The sequence below is a fragment of the Eleutherodactylus coqui genome, chromosome 6, assembly GCF_035609145.1.
Source record: "Eleutherodactylus coqui strain aEleCoq1 chromosome 6, aEleCoq1.hap1, whole genome shotgun sequence".
NCBI classification, from domain to species: Eukaryota; Metazoa; Chordata; class Amphibia; order Anura; family Eleutherodactylidae; genus Eleutherodactylus; species Eleutherodactylus coqui.
The window spans coordinates 176,092,073-176,109,813 of record NC_089842.1 but is presented as its reverse complement, the minus strand read 5'-3'; the positions used below and the strand labels follow the sequence as shown (position 1 = coordinate 176,109,813).

The 17,741-nt window shown below is 44.8% G+C and overlaps 1 long non-coding RNA gene across 1 annotated transcript; it reads left to right on the top strand.

Moving 5' to 3' along the window:
- The first annotated feature begins 510 nt into the window (after positions 1–510).
- LOC136631549 (uncharacterized) lies at positions 511–6,610 on the top strand. The gene is made up of 2 exons (XR_010793053.1): positions 511–662; positions 5,384–6,610. It is a non-coding gene; the product is annotated as an uncharacterized lncRNA (long non-coding RNA).
- The last annotated feature ends 11,131 nt before the right edge of the window (positions 6,611–17,741 follow it).

Below are 17,741 nucleotides of genomic sequence, written 5' to 3'. Positions count from 1 at the left end.
CCACCACCTGCTACAAAGCGTGACATATATTTACATTATGCAGTCAGGAAGGGGTTAAGCTTTTCAAGTTACAGGGATCTCCTGCAGATATAATCTGTCCTAATATGTAAAGTCTAAAGATTTGGCTTATGACATACTAAAATATATTCAGCTGATAGAACATATATAGAGGAATCTAGTAGTGAAATTAACATGGAGGAATGTGGCTATCAGCTGACCTGAAGTTCCCGCTGGAATGTTAGGTTATTTTAAATCCTGGCGTGGATTCCACTCCTTCTAATGAAGGGAGTGAATTCCAAAATTCACGTCAAAATCCACACCAAATGGCTCTGTTTTTTTATGCGGACTTTCCGCTGCTAATATTGTCTCGAATGTCCGCTGTGAACATTCCGCAGCAAATTCGTATCATGTGACATAGCCTACGGGGGGAGGGTGGGGGGCTATACACATTAAATATAGATCGGCCAATTTTCCAACTCTTCCCTAATGGCAGATGGCGGAGAAGATAAGGATCCAGCAGTTGGACTTCAACTGGCTCATCCCTTTGTTCTCAAGGAGATGGAGATTTTCTTCCCTAACTGCATGCTCAGGCAAGCCAAGTGTGCATGTGTGTGGAGGGTCAGGAGAGATAGCTGTCAGCTGAATGAGCGTTCTGCCATCAGGTAACTAATGTGTATGGACAGCCTAAGAGTGAATGCACACGTTGCAGAATTGTTACAGGTTATACCTATTGAATTGCGCAGATAAAATCTCTAATTGATTACACTTCCAGGTATGTAAGTGTAGGGATAAGATTTTAACCCCTTTGTGATGCAGCTCTTTTTTTCCCTATTTTTGTTTTTTCTTCCACCTTTAAATAAGCATAACTTCATCAACGTAGCTGTTTGAGGGCTTGTTTTTGGAGGGACGAGTTATATTTGTCATGTTCCAAAAAAAAAGAGTTTACAAATTTTAAAGTGGAGTGAAACGGAAAAAAAACCAATTCTTCCATCTTAAGGCCCCCTGTCCACGGGCGTTGAGGTATAGCGCTGCGGGAGCTGACGGTCGGGAGTAGGAGACAGCAGACGGATCTCTGCTGTCAGCCTATCTAACAGATAGGCTGACCGTGGAGAATCACAGCAATTCGCAGCATGCTGCGAATTGCCGTCCACGAGCGGAGAATCACAATCATTCATTGCTTGTGGACAGGGGGTCGGCGCTTTCCATAGCAACGCAATGGAAAGCTTTAGATGGCGTGCTTCGCCGGCGGTAAATCACGCCCGTGGACAGGGGGCCTTAGAGTCTTTTTACACACTGCAGCAAAAATTACATGGTAACATTATTTTGTGGGTCAGTGTGATTATAGTGATACCGAATTTATATAGTCTTTTTTTGCTGTACTACATTTAAAAAGTAAAATATTTTTGAAAAAAAAAAATAATATTTGCCTAAACAGAAGACTCATGACTATTAACCTGGCTACAGACTTGATGTCCTGATGATGGAACTCACAGCAGAACGGCTGTAATTTGTGAGGAAACGTAACTGCTGATATTTAATTCCCATGCAGCGCCACCACAGGTGAAGTAAAGCATTACATGGTGGCTATTGAAATCAGTAGACTGTGTAATGCAGTGGTCCTCCAGAAATAGAGAGACACTTTTGTCGCAGTTCTCTATTCTGGTTCACAGACTGAAGAAAATCTTAAATGAGGGACCCTCTACTAACTCAGAAAGCCCTCAGAGGATATTTGAAAATGGGTTTTCTAAACAAGACAAGCCCTTTAAATAACTGCAATAACTACTGAGGTATAAAACATTCTTTTGTGTCTGTTGATATGAATTTGCCCCAGGGTGATGCTTTCATTAAATAGTCCACTTTTACATACTCATTGCCGTGGGATTAAGATGTATGAATGAAATTGTAGCAGCTAAACAGGACTGATTGCAGTGGGCACGATGGCTGTATTCAACAATATTAGTAGTAAAATAGAAACATCCACTATACTGAAAAAAGACGTTTGGCAGGGTAATATGCGGGTTGGAACTCGTAGGTCAACCAAATGAAGCTACAGTATAAAATCTACCAAATAATCATGTTTGTAGTTACAAAAGAAAGACCATGCTAGTACCACTGATGTTACTGCATATTGTAGTCTTTTAAAGGGGTTGTCTCGCGCCGAAACGTTTTTTTTTTTCTTTCAATAGGCCCCCCGTTCGGTGCGAGACAAACCCAAAGGATGGGTTAAAAAAAAAATTTATATTACTTACCCGAATCCCCGCTCTGCGACGACGACTTTCTCCAAGATGGCCGCCGGGATCTTCACCCACGATGCACCGCGGGTCTTCTCCCATGGTGCACCGTGGGCTCTGTGCGGTCCATTGCCGATTCCAGCCTCCTGATTGGCTGGAATCGGCACACGTGATGGGGCAGAGCTACGATGACAACGCGGGACCAGCTCTCTGGCACGAGCGGCCCCATTCACCAGGCAGAAGACCGGACTGCACAAGCGCGTCTAAAAACGCCAGAAGACAGCGAATTTAGACAGATCCATGGCGACGGGGACGCTAGCAACGGAGCAGGTAAGTGAATAACTTCTGTATGGCTCATAATTAATGCACGATGTACATTACAAAGTGCATTAATATGGCCATACAGAAGTGTATAACCCCACTTGCTGCCGCGAGACAACCCCTTTAAGTGACACTATGAATCAACTTGTCATAACTCCACAGTGGTTCAGAGATACTGGGACACCTTAATATTAGAAATAGTATCACTGTTACCATTATATTATAAATGACCAGTATTGCAGCCGTTCTGGGATCTGTTCCAATGAAAACAAAGATCTAGTACCGTGTTAGCCAGTAGAGCAAAATGTGATTGTTCTCAGCAAGAGAAACGACGTAATCTTGTAGATATGATACCTTTTAATGGCTAACAAAAATACATGATGTAATAATAGCGAGCTTCCGAACCAACGCAGGGTTCTTCTTCAGGCTTATGGATTGGATCTGAAGAGGCATGCATATTTATACACACTTATAACATACATACTTATGACAAGGCACAGATATGGATGTGATTGGTTCGCACTTAAAAGGAATTCTGCAACAGCAAACAAACTTTTTTTGTCTAGGCACTGATAGCGGAGTGAAAGTTTTATGGTCCCTAAATTACTGTTGGAGGGGGGAGGTCATCAGGCTTGAATTGCTACAAGAGATACACAAACATTTTTAGCTAAACACTGATAAGGGAGTTTATGGTCCCTGAATTACTGTTGATGGGGGTCTTATCTGTGCAATCAAGTCTCACACTTCCCATTCACGCATAAATCCTGGGGAATAATTTAACCCAGTATTCAGCGTGTCAAAGGTTGTTATCAATTTATATTCCCAAATTCTTCTGTGGTTTTGTGACTTGAAACCACCCTTTAATATCAAAACCCTCATATCTCCTATGTCATGTCCATGGTTAGAGAAGTGCTCGGCCACAGGTAATTCCCTTTTTCTGTGTTCAATCGTGTGGCGATGAGATCTCATCCTGGCTTTCAGTTTCTGTCCTGTTTCTCCAACATAAAGACCCCCAACAGGACATTTACTGCACATGATCAGGTACACAACATTGGACGAGGAACATGTAAATGTCCCTGGGATCTTATAGTCCTGCTGTGTGTTGGGGATCCGTACCCTGTCCGCAGTCAGTATATGTGAGCAGGTCTTACAGCTCCTTACATTACAAGGATAAGTTCCTTTTTGTGTGTCAGAGGGTAATGCACTCCTGATTATAAAGTTCCTCAAGTTAGGAGGTTGCCTGTAACACAGAAGCGGAGGGTTCGGGAATATGGTTTTCAGACGGTCATCCTTGTGCAGAGTATGGTGGAGTTTTCTTGCGGTTTTCCTTAGTACCTCTAGTTGCGGATTGTAGGTCACTACTAGAGGCACACGATTGTTTCTTTCCTTCTCCTTGTATTGGAGTAGTTGATTTCTGGGTATCCTGATGGCTCTGGTGATTTGGTCATCAATTGAGGTGGGATGGTAGCCCTGACTTATAAATGTTCTTTTAAGATGGTACAAATGTTCCTCTCTGTCCGTTGGGTTGGAGCAGATCCGGTTGTATATGATGGCCTGGCTGTAGACAATGGACTTTTTGATGTGTTTAGAATGGAAACTGTCGCATCTGAGGTATGTGGGCCGATCAATCGGTTTTCGGTATAGGGATGTCTGTATTGAGTTGTTTGAAATCTTTATGGTGGTGTCCAAAAAGTTGATTTCTGTATGCGAGTAGCTTAATGTCAGTTTTATGGTAGGGTGGAATGCATTGAATCTTTCATGGAATTTTATTAATTCTTGTTTGGTGTTGGTCCAGATGATCATGATATCATCAATGTAGCGGAAGTAGGCCAATGGTTTGCTGGGGCAAGAGGCCAGAAAGTCACTCTCCAGTTTTGCTATAAAAAGGTTGGCATATTGTGGTGCCATTTTACTGCCCATGGCAGTCCCTGTGAGTTGCAGGAATTTCTCTTTGCCAAAGGAGAAATAATTGTGTGTGAGAATGAATCTTGTGAGTTGTAGCACTGCATCAGAGGCGACCCCATTGGCCTCAAGGTGCGCCTGGACCAACACCGAACAAGAATTAATAAAATTCCATGAAAGATTCAATGCATTCCACCCTACCATAAAACTGACATTAAGCTACTCGCAGTCTAGTATGGCTCTTAAAAGCTAGCCATAGACTTCATGTAACTTGATTATGAGCTGAATAGTTAGCTCCCTGACTCTATCTTATGGTTAGGACAAATGCTATGTTGTTTCTTTGTCTTAGGGTGAATACACACGAATGTATATCGGCTCGGTTTTCACGCCGAGCCGATATACGTTGTCCTCGTGTGCAGGGGGGGGGGAGAATGGAAGAGCCAGAAGCAGAAACTGAGCTCCCGCCCCCTCTCTGCCTCCTCTCCACCCCTCTGCACGGTTTGCAATGAAAGCAGGTTGGGCGGGGCTAAGTTCCGAGAATTAGCCCCGCCTCTCCCCATTGCAAATAGTGCAGAGGGGCGGAGAGGAGGCAGAGAGGGGGCGGGAGCTCAGTTCCTGCTTCTGGCTGTTCCATCCCCCCCTCCTCCCTGCACACGAGGACAACGTATATCGGCTCAGCGGGAAAACCGAGCCGATATACTTTCGTGTGAATGCACCCTTAACCATTATCCTCCTCCAATTTAAAAATGTAACTCTTCCCCTTATTCCCATCCATCAAAACCCCAAAGTTCAATAATTATCAATATGGTGCACACTAGTTGAGTGTTATTTCTTGTTTCAAATGTTAACAATGTTACTAATAAAGCAATGCTATGTTACTTCTATTGTCCGCTTTAAAACAAATTTATGACTGTCATTGTCTTTTTCAGGTCCCCAACAACTTTGTGCTGTTTCATTTCTTAATTCCCTGCATTGTCATAAATTGAATGCAGTGGATACATGCTGCCGATCCATAAAGTTAAAGAAGAGATCATTGCCTTGCACAAACAAAGAAAAGGATACAAAAAGATGGCAAAAGAAATAAATGTTCCTAGAGATACAGTTGGAAACAGTTCACAAGTTCAAAGTTAAATTAACACTGGCTGCACTACCTGGACTTGGCAGAAAGAGAAAGCTATCACCGGCTGCCATCAGATTCCTGAGGAGGCAGGTGGTCAAACACCCTCCAGTGACTGCAGCAAGATTTAGGCCCCCTGCACATGAGTGGAAATTCCGCGGTGGGATTTCCCGCACAATTTCCGCCCCTGCCCGCCTGCATAGGATTGCATTGCAAAACGCAATCCTAGGCAGACGGCCGCGATATGTCCGCGTGAAAATGCACGCAAAAAACACGCGGCATGTTCTATTTCTGTGCGGGTCTCATAGAGGCCTGCTCAGAAATGTCTCGCCCGGTGCCCTGGCTCTGCTCTGCGCCGGCTGGCCCGCAGCCGGCACATCACAGAGTCGGAGCAGCGGGAGAGGTGAGCGCCGCACTAGTCCCTGCAGGGGCTCATGTCTGTTCCAGCTGCGAGAATTCTCACAGTGGGATCCAACCCGGTCGTCTGCAGGCGGCCTTAGTGGCAGCAGGCATGGAGGTTTCCTCAGTAAAGTGGTATACTAAATGCTGAAGGTCTTCATGTCTGATCTCCACGATGTGCACATCTCCTGACCCTAAAACACAAGAAAAGTTGTCTCCATTACACTCAAAACCATATAAATAAGCCACAGAGAATTTGAAATTCTGTTTTGTGATGAAACAAAACTAGAACTTTTTTGGATCAGCTGTATATCAGAAGGAAGAATGAAGCATATGCTGAAAAGAACTCCCTGAGTGCGGTGAAGCATGGCGGTAGCTCGGTAATGCCTTGGGGATGCTTTGCTTCCTCCAGCACTGGAAACCTGCACGTGTGGAGGAAACGATGGGTTCAAGCATGTATCTGGAAATCTTAGGAGAAAGTGTCATGCCTTCTGTCAGGAAGCTGAAGCTTGTGGGCCATTGGACCTTCTAACAAGCCTGCGATGAGGAGAGGAGAAACAGGACCCCTGTTATAGGAGAAGTGATAAAAGTTAATTCTGGTACAACCCCTTTAACATAAAAAAATAATTGTACGCTTTCATTCTTTGAAAATTGGGAGTTATGATTTCCTGTGTTCCATATTTATACACAACCGATCAAACACTACTATTAAAAATAATAATCTTTATTTGTATAGCGCCAACATATTCCGCAGCGCTTACAAAACAGGAGATAGCAGATACAAAAAACAAAAACCATTGTTACATGTAGTAATTGATTGATGGAAACAGCAGAGGCGAGGGGCTCCAACGAGCTTACATACTACAGATAATGGGGTTATACAGAAGGTGGAGAGTGAGGGATGCTATACTCATAGACAATGGTTAGACTTAAGCCATGTGGTGGTTGAATCGGTATGATTGCAGGGGGCGGGTGATTACGGCTAGCAGGGATTGCAGTCAGTAGGATGGGGAGCATGTTATCAGGCAGAGTACAGAGGAGCTTGGTTTAGGAGATGTGGTGTGCCTCCCTGAAGAGATGTGTTTTTAGAGCACGCCTGAAGTTTTGTGTTGGGGATCGCCCGTATAGTTTTGGGTAGCGCGTTCCAAAGGACTGGTGCTGCTCTGGAGAAGTCTTGGAGGTGAGAGAGAGAGGTTCGAATTAAAGGGGCAATTAATCTGATTTCATTAGTGGAGGGCGCTAGATGGGTGGTGGATTAAGATGAGAGAAGCAATGTAGAGTGGCGCGGCGCTGTGGAGAGCTTTATGGATGAGTTAGTGAGTTTGAATTGAATTCTATATTTGACGGGCAGCCAGTGCAGTGACTGGCACAGGGCAGAGGCGTCCGAGTGGCGGCTGGGCAGGAAGATGAGCCTGGCTGCTGCATTCAGGATGGATTGGAGGGGGGAGAATCTGGTGCAGGGGAGGACCACCAGCAGCTAGTTGCAATAATCGAGCCAAGAGTGGATGAGGGCAACTATTGACATGTTCAATGTGAAACATAAGCTACTGTACATAAGGACGCTTTTATCATAAAGGTGTGAAGCTGTGACCTACAGTTAACTGCAGTCTGTAGATACACAGTATGCAGTTTAGTCTCGCTCAAAACAGTGGAAATGATCAAAACAGTGAGCAACTGAGAATGAAGGTGCATTTGTAGAAGTCATTTATCGGGCAAGAAAGTTTACCCAAACAGTAGCTTCCCAGATAATCATTGCATCTGAATGTTCAAAAGATCAGCCGAGGAACACTCAAATGCTTGTCCATTGCCTAATCTGCTTGTTTATCTGTTCACTGTACATCTGCCCATGTGAACAAAACTGATGCACTGAGTTATGGTGCTGAATCTAAGGGGAAGGAACATGACATGGGTCAAAAGACACCACAGAGAGCAGCCATGCATCTGGCCCTTGCACTCAGAATAACACATTGTATCAATATTGCCTGTTGTATTCCTTAATCGCAGGGCAACTGCGATTATTGCACTAATGTGTATTTTTGTGCAATAATTGAAAATCACATGTAATTTCCCCTGCACAGAGTTATATTAAATTCACCTTTAACCCTCCTGAGAATTCACAGAAACTGGAAAAACTAGTAAATTGTCCAAAGTGTCAGACATACAAGACGGATCTTTTTCATGGTCTCTGGGGCTGTGACAAGGTTGTTCATGTCTAGGGCTGAATTAAACAGATGGTTGTAGGGCTATTTGATTCCCTTTAACTTATCTCATCCATTATGATGACCGGGATGAGTAACAAACAGCAAATAAAAGAGAAGCCTTGCCTCATCTTGCTCATTCCATTACTTTTGTCGCTAAGGGTGAAGTCACACGAACGTATATCGACTCGGCTTTTACGCCGAGCCGATATACGTTGTCCTCGTGTGCAGGGGGGGGAGGATGGAAGAGCCTGGAGCAGGAACTGAGCTCCCGCCCCCCTCTCCGCCTCCTCTCCGCCCCTCTGCACTATTTGCAATGGGGAGAGGTGGGATGGGGCGGGGCTAATTCTCGGAACTTAGCCCCGCCCCGCCTCTTCCCATTGCAAATAGTGCAGAGGGGCAGAGAGGGGGACGGGAGCTCAGTTCCTTCTCCTGGCTCTTCCATCCTCCCCCCCCCCCCCCCTGCACACGAGGACAACGTATATCAGCTCGGCGTTAAAACTGAGCCGATAAACGTTCGTGTGACTTTACCCTAAGAGATGTTTACGAGAGCCCACTGTACCTAATACACAATTGGTTGTAAAACCGCTTACGAAATAAAGAAAAGCACACCACTTTTTTATTTTTATTTTAACAAGGAAAGGGTTTTCATTAAGCATGAGCGAGTATACGCGCTAAGGCACTACTCATTCGAGTAATGTGCCTTAGACGAATATCTCCCTGCTCGTCCATAAAGATTCGGAGACCGCCGTGGCTGACAGGTGAGTCGTGGCGGGGAGCAGGGGAGAGCGGGCGGGAGAGAGGGAGAGAGAGATCTCCCCTTCATTCCTCCCCGCTCTCCCCCGCAGCTCCCCGCCCCGCGGCGGCCCCCGAATCTTTAAGGACGAGCAGGGAGATACTCGTCTAAGGCACATTACTCGAATGAGTAGTGCCTTAGTGAGTATACTCGCTCATCCTTAGTTTTAATTATTCACTTTCTCTTAATCTCCTAAGCAACTAATGGCACCATTCACCCTTAGAGAATGGTACTTATCGGAAAGCATGAGCGGCAATTTAGGTTGGTTGCTACCATGCTAATTCCTAAAGTTGAGTGTGTCGTATGATTTGACACGAGTCCTGCAGAGCTTATGTTAGTCTTCTTTATGAATGCTCAAAAGGATGCTGAAATACACCTTTTGTAAAAACAATCCAGCACCTAGAAGGAGTTGTTGTTTTGCCTCAAAAGTTGGCATGCATTTACATCTCAGGCAGATATGCAATTCATTAGAGTTGTGGTGTGATTAGATGAACGGTCTTGCCACCTGAGGCTCTAAAAGTGGCTTCACCCTTGGCCTATATAAAGGCTCTCAGAGACTACTTGTGTCTAGTGGACCTCTTTTTTTCTGCTTGGGTAGAGCTCATTGACCACTAGTCTCCTCTACAATGCAATCAAAGAGATTTCACCCAGTTAAGACAAGTGGTGCATTATTGGAATGCAAGAAGCTGGATGGTCGTGTCGATGAATTGTCCGCCACCTTGGCCGGTCTGACCAGACTGTTAAAAGGTCTCGGAACCAATCAATGCACACACAAGGGGACTGAGCTCAGGACACCCTTGACAGACCACTAATAAAGAGCAACACATCTCAAAAAAGTTGGGACAGGGCCATGTCTACTATTGTGTAGCGTCCCCCCTTTCTTTTTATGAAATCAGCATTTATAATGCCTTTGAAGATGTGTAAGCTGCCCATGCCATAGGCATGCCATATGCAACCCCATACCATCAGAGATGCGATCTTTTAAACTGTGTGCTAATAACAAGCTGTATGGCTCCTCTCCTATTGAGTCTGCAGGCCATGATGTCACTGGTTTCCAAAAAGAATTTCAAATTTTGATTCATCTGACCACAAAACAGATTTCCATTTTACTTCAGTCTATTTTCAAAAAGCTTTGGCCCAGAGAAGACACCAACATTTCTGGATTGTTTTGAGATATGGCTTCTTTCCATGATACAGCTTTAAAGGGGTTGTCCCGCGAAACAAAGTGGGGGTAAGCACTTCTGTATGGCCATATTAATGCACTTTGTAATGTACATTGTGCATTAATTATGAGCCATACAGAAGTTATTCACTAACCTGTTTCGTTGCTGGCGTCCCCGTCTCCATGGTGCCGTCTAATCTTCAGCGTCTAATCGCCCAATTAGACGCGCTTGCGCAGTCCGGTCTTCTCCTTTGCTGAATGGGGCCGCTCGTGCCGGAGAGTGGCTCCTCGTAGCTCTGCCCCGTCACGTGTGCCGATTCCAGCCAATCAGGAGGCTGGAATCGACAATGAACCGCACAGAAGCCCTGCGGTCCACCGAGGGTGAAGATCCCGGCGGCCATCTTCACAAGGTAAGTATGAAGACGCCGGACCGCGGGGATTCAGGTAAGTACTATCTGTTTTTTGTTTTTTTTTATCCCTGCATCGGGTTTGTCTTGCGCCGAACGGGGGGGGGGGCTATTGAAAAAAGAAAAAACCCGTTTCGGCGTGGGACAACCCCTTTAACTTGCATTTGTGGATTGCATGGCAAACTGTGCTCACAGACAATGATTTCTGGAAGTATTCCTGAGCTCATACAGTGATTTGCATTACAGAATCATGTTTGTTTTTAATTCAGTGACGCCTGAGGGCCTGTAGATTTCGAACATCCAATTGACCATCGGTCTTATTTCTTGTGCATACATTTCTACAGATTCTCTGAATCTTTTGATGATATTACATACTGTAGATGGTGGGATATCCAAAGTCTTCACAATTTTACATTGAGGAACATTTTTCTGAAATGGCATCACAATTTTTAGACAGTTTTTCACAGATTGGTAAACCTCTAATCATCTTTGCTTCTAAGAGACTCTGCCTCTCTAACTTGCTCTTTTTATACAGTCATGTGACCCTCCAGCTGTTTTTCATTTCCAGCTTTTTGTTAACCCTGTCCCAACTTTTGTGAGATGTGTTGCTGCCATAAATTTCTAAATTAATTTTTTAATGAAATGGAGAAATGTCTAATTTTCACCTTTTGATATGTGTTCTGTGTTCTCTTGTGAATACAATATGGTTATGTAAGATTTCCAAATCATTGCATTCTTGTCACGTGCAACCTGCACACGCTGGATCTCTCACTCGCAGATCTACCACAAATGCAAATAAATAAAGACAAAACAAGAAAGGAACCAAAATATGGGAAACACTGTGCCTATACAATCAAACATTGTAAAGGGCTCTGTCTGAAAGGGTAATTGCCCCGATAAGGACGGCCCTGACCGCTTGCTTCGGCCCTTAGTTGACCCTACGTGGGAAAGGGAATCAACACAAGAAAACCAAAACTAGAAATGTAAACAAACACAGTACTTAGCTTGAGTTGCAGCAAGTAAATGAGCAATCCAGGAGCACGCTTCTGACCACCAGCCCAGTCCGATAGAGACTGAAAATCAACCTCAGTTCAGCTCAGGCCGGAATTTGCACATGAAAAGAACCCATTATTTTAAATGGCTGTATTAACATGAGAGATTTTTCTCTTACAGTGATGTTGCATGATAGAAAAATTGCAGCATGTCCCATTTTTGGGCAATTCTGTTTAAGAATTGCCCATTATTCCCTATAGGAAAAAAAATTGCATCGCACCCGCATGTAAACGCGAGTAGGATGTGATTTTCTTTATTAACTATTGGAACAACATTAGATTTTTATGTGCGTTTTTCACATGCAAGAAAATTGCAAGTGCAAAGCGCATCACACTTCTATAAAAAATCTCGACTGATATCGCTCTCACCTATGTGAATACACCCAAAGACCATATTCCCATGTCCGATAATCTCGTGTCATTTCTGTCTGTGTCCGACATGGAAAGAACTTGTGCGGAAAGTGAACCTATTCATTAGAATGAGTTAAAAATCTCTCGTGAATTAAAGGGGTTGTCCCGCGCCGAAACGGGGTTTTTTTTTTTTCAACCCCCCCCCCCCCCCCTTGTTCGGCGCGAGACAACCCCGATGCAGGGGTTAAAAAAGATCACCAGACAGCGCTTACCTGAATCCCCGCGCTCCGGTGACTTCTTACTTACCCGGTGAAGATGGCCACCGGCATCTTCTCCCTCCGTGGACCGCAGGGCTTCTGTGCGGTCCATTGCCGATTCCAGCCTCCTGATTGGCTGGAATCGGCACGTGACGGGGCGGAGCTACACGGAGCCCTATTGAGAAGATAAGAAGACCCGGACTGCGCAAGCGCGTCTAATTTGGCCATTAGACGGCAACCATGGAGACGAGGACGCCAGCAACGGAGCAGGTAAGTGAAAAACTTTTTATAACTTCTGTATGGCTCATAATTAATGCACAATGTACATTACAAAGTGCATTAATATGGCCATACAGAAGTGTATAGACCCACTTGCTGCCGCGGGACAACCCCTTTAACTTTGAAAAATCCTTGCACTTCCCATTTTCGTGCAAGTCTCGCATGAAAATGGGTGCGTCCGTGTGCTGTCCGAGTTGCATCTGAGAATCTCGGGTGCAACTCGCTTTCGTCCGTGTGAAAGTGGCCTTAGGGTGGGGTCACATGAGACGGAATTTCAGCAAGATTCTCGCGGAATGGGTGCACTGGAAAACCACGAGAATTCCGCTGGAAAAGCGCAGTTTCAAAACCTGCGGCCGTTAGCCGCAGGTTTTGGAGAGGTTCCACCATCGGCATTCCACTGCGGCTTTCTCTCCCAATAGAGAAGAGAGAGGCCGCTGCGGAAAACAGAAAAGAATTGATATGCTGCAAAATGGAATTCCGCGCCGCGTGTCAGTTTTCGTGCGGCTTGGCCGCAGCGTGTGGATGAGATTTTTGCAAAATCTTGTCCACTTTGCTGGCTAATCCTGGAATTAGGAGCCGCGGGCGGAATTGCTGTGCGGACATTCTACATGGAAATTCCACGGCAAATCCGCCCCGTGTGAAACCAGCCTTACAGGTACAACCTGAACTGGGGAAACTGGTGATAAATGCAGGATTCAAGTCATGAAATGGTTGGATATAGTGCCATTCGTCTTGTCACGCATAGCAGTTTATTCTGAAAAGTCACATGAAAGTGCAGGTACGCATTAACTCTTGCTTACTGAACTATTTATTGTGACTGACTATCCAATGCAACTTTCCTTTTCTTGTTTCCCTTGGCCTAATGGTTAAAAAAAAGCACTTTAAGGGCTCTTTCACACAAGAGTATGCTTTTTTGCTTTCTCACGTCTGCGCCGTAAATTCACATGAATGGACAATTTTCCACAATCAAATCCTGTGCTTAATTAGCGTTTTCTCATCCATTCACAAGACCGGGTGCAATGTTTTTAGCAAGAAAATATGTCGCACCCCGGAAAACGCTCACTAGGCTTAAATTCTCGGAATGACTTTCAATGCTTACTTAGAGGCACCTGTAAGCTTTTCGCAGTGTTGGACGCTGCTAAAATGCCTCCCCCTCCGTTTTTTTTCAGCTCCCATCGCAGTCTATGGGAGCTGCCGCTATATCGGTCAAAACATACGACCAGAACTATCTTTTTACCCACTGTATATTCGCCGGCGCATATTTCTCTCACGTATGTTCCATTTTTTTTACACACCGTATATTCTCCCATTTGATTGAATGCATTTGAAACCAATGCATCAGATGGTCGCGTATATCGATCAGGTGTGAAAATGCAGCTGATATATGCTTGTGTGAATAAAACCTAAACGAGTAGTCTGTCTTTTTTTAACTGATGACCTAACTCTGGGACTATCCGCCACTCGGGAACCCCGTCCATCAGCTGATCATTCGACATGCTGACAGTGCAGCAGGCTGAACTTCGTCATCAGTGGAGGAAGTCGGAGCGCCTGCTTCACTCCCATTGAAATCAATGGGAGCATTGCTCTGCTTCTACACTTCTTGCTCAGGACCATGGCTGGACGTCATCTCTTGCCCTGCCCTGAGTGAAACCCAGTTCATCAACTGCTGATGATCTATCCAGAGGATAGGTCATTGTAGTGGCCCAGTACAACGGGGCCCCTCCATAACTGTATGCATGCATTTGTCTTGTCAGTGTCTTCTGTGTTGCAAGAATGATGTGTATTGCCTAGCTGCAGCACTGAAAGAGTTAATTGTCTGGTATGTGAGCTGACTGTCTGGAAAATGTATCCGTTTGCTTGTCATGTGACCTTGTGAGATATATGTGCTTGCAAGGCGTGTGCAAAGGGGTTCTATTCTGAGTTCTGAAAGCGTTCTGTTCTGGACCAGCAGCAGAGAGGTCTTCAGGAGTTCCACACAGGTACCTTCAACCTGTGTGGTTCAGAATGGAAGAGGCAGAGGGAATAGCCTACCGACTGTCGGGGACTACTACTCCCCAAGAGTTCAGCAGTGTGAACCTGACCGTGAGTGTGGACTGGTAGAGAATGGAAGATAGAAGAGAGTGTGATACCGGGCTAGGACCTACAGATAACTGTAGCTGTGGTGTCTCCTGATGTCTTGTGAGTTCTTCCCGTCACACCGCCTGTCTACGAAACTGCTGAACTGTATTTGCTGCTAAAGTTTCCGGAGGCCGTGTCTCAAAACTTACCCGTGTGTGTGGATTTACACCAACAACCAGGAATTCCCCCACGTAAGCTGCTCGAGAGAGGATTTACTCCATCATCTAGGAATTCCCTGCTACAGAAGAAATGCTGGCGTCACGAGTGACTGAAAGGACTCCGGTAATCCCTAAATGGGTTCCTGTTTATTAACCTGCCCTCAGCCCTTGGACGTGTTACTGGTTACCCTCCAGGTGGGAGACGGTAGAGTCACTGTGACATGGCCCAAACTCTACCCCGCCATCTCCTAGGCCGTCTAGCTTCTTGGACGCCGCATCATCAGTTATAAAAGGCTGGAATACCCCTTTAAAGTGAACTGAATTTATATAATCTTATAAGCAGGTAAGGTAAGCACAGTGTGGCACTCCGACTTCCTCATCTGACCACTGATAATGATGTTTGGCACACTGTCAGTGCAGGTGATGGATGGGGGTCCTGAATGGCGAACCCTCGTCAATCAACTACTGATGACCTATCCAGGTTATAGGTAATCGGTTAAAAAAGATTTGAATATCCCTTTAATTGCAGGGGTGAGGACTTCTGGGTCTTTGAACCCCAAGGATAGGTGCAAAGTAGCTATAACTGCAATTTGCACCTGAGACAGTCTTGGCTGAGACTCATAATGGACAGCACATGGACTCAGCACATTCACATGAATTTGCATGTCCTGTTTCTCATCGGGTAAAAAAAACGTCCATGTGTATAGCCTATAAGGCCTGTTTCACACGGGCTACATAAATCGCATGATTTTGTAGCGATGCACCATACAAATTGCATATATGTGAAGCCCATGGTTTCCTATGGGTTTTATTAGGCCACAAAACATCTCTCATGTGTAAGAACCCATTGGAAACTATGGGCTTCACATACATGCGTTTTGTAGTGATGTTGCATTGCTACAAAATCATGCAATTTTGTAGCTTGTGTGTAACAGGCCTAAAGGGGTTGTGGAATTACATGGACAGTGCACACCCCCAAAATCCAGTAGTGTGCACCTAACTTGATATGAACATTAGTTACTTATCAGAATTTAAAACTATGGTTGCAACCCTTCCAATAATACAGAAACAGCTGACCAAATGCATCACATTTATTAAGAGCCTTTTAATAAATTTGGTGCAAATAACTGCAACTATCCCCTTGCTTTAGAATAGCATAAAATATACCCATCCTAGTAAATGTGGTCATTGTTTGCTATTACTGGTTATTGCTCAGTGGCGTTCCCTTCCAGGTTTTGTTTTTGAGCTGCCATGGCTACTTGTTGCACCGCTGGGAATGATACCTCTTTAGTCTGTTGCCTAATTTTTTACGAGACCTCCTGTGTCTTCCGTACTCAGTTGCTCTTATTGTCAGTTTTCAGTCTTTTTCAGGTAAGCCCCATTTACACACAACGCTTTTCGTTTGAACAAACGAACGATTGAACACATTTTTTTTGCATAGAAATGCTGAGCATTTAAATGTACAGATAATCTTTTGAAATCCTCTCCATTTCCCTCATTAGCTAAAGTAAACACTGGTATATGTTGTTTGCCCAGGTGGGTGTGTGTTTATGTGAGGAATCTCTGGCTGGCAGGGTTTTAATTAGTGTGAAGCTAAGCCATTGTTTTCTGCCGCATGAGTAAACAAGTAGTCATTGTGCTTTGCAAGGCAAACGATCATCCCATACCATCAAGTTGTTCAGTCTTTCAAAGACTGAAGGAATGCCATTTAAACAAAGCAAAAAGCAAATAAACTAAAGGCCCATTTACACGCAAAGATAATCTTTCAAACATTTGAAAGATTGAAAGTTTTAGCGATCTTTTTGCATAAAGTGCTAATAGACACTAATGTCTATTAACACTTTATCATCTTCATTTGCATGTAAATGGGCCTCCAAAAGCTGTTTACAGAGCCCAGCATGTGATTAATCACACATTCTGCTGTGCAAACAGCTGCATTGTTCTCATCGGGGCTGCCGGCCGATTACAATGTAATGTCCTGTTCAATGAATGGCAGTGATTGGTTCATTGAGCTCTAGCTCTGATTGGCTGAGCGCCATGCCTCAGCCAATCAGAGGCTGCGCTTCCTGGAGGCGGGGATTTACAAATTCCTGACCAGGAGGAAATGCCTGAAGACAACTGCTGAGGACTGGGGAAAAGACGTGGTGGAGCTGACAGCACTTCTTAGGTGATATATGTGTTTTCTTGGGGTTTTTTTCATGCAGCTACAGCTTATTTTCAGGTAGGGCTTATATTTCAAACACCCCTTTCCCCTGAAAATTCTCGCACATGGTGCTACAAAGGCCCTCGGATGGGAAGACAGCGGGGTACACGATGGTGGGTCACGATGGCTCTACTGTCTCTTCCCAGTACATCCAACACGCGGCCTGGCGCAGCTGCTCACTGCAGTAAAGTTAGCAACAGTACTAAAAGGCTTTATGACTTTCGGTTCACGGGACGCCAGTGCCCCTTCCAAGTACTGAATCATTAAAAGTCAAATAAATGAGTCCACAGTCAAAGGGTAGTTTTAAACCGGAGGCACACGATTTGTTACTCAATATTTCCAACCTTGATTTTCCAAGAATAACACAGCAACAGTCTCTGACATAACACTTTTCCCTTTGTACAATCTCCAATACACTTGTATTCGAAAGACACTTCTTCCCTAAAATACAATCATTACCAGTCTCAGTTATCTGATGGAAATTCCTTGGGAGAGCGTTCTGAACACCAGGAGAGTAACACAAACTGTCTTATACCGCTCATTGCACCTCCTTCTTCTCTGACTTAGTGGCACTCATGGTGCAATACTCATGCCCGACTTATCTTCTGACTTACAGTAGTGGAGTCGGTCCAGTTCCTCCACTTTCCGTAATTAAGCAGGGAGTGGTATGACATGCTCTGCAGACTCCTGCTACAAAGACCAACTCTACCTCTCCGGTCCCTTGAGGGAATGCATCCCATGACTAACTGGGATTGGCATGGTCTGAGCTCCGATTCTAGCACCTCCTGCC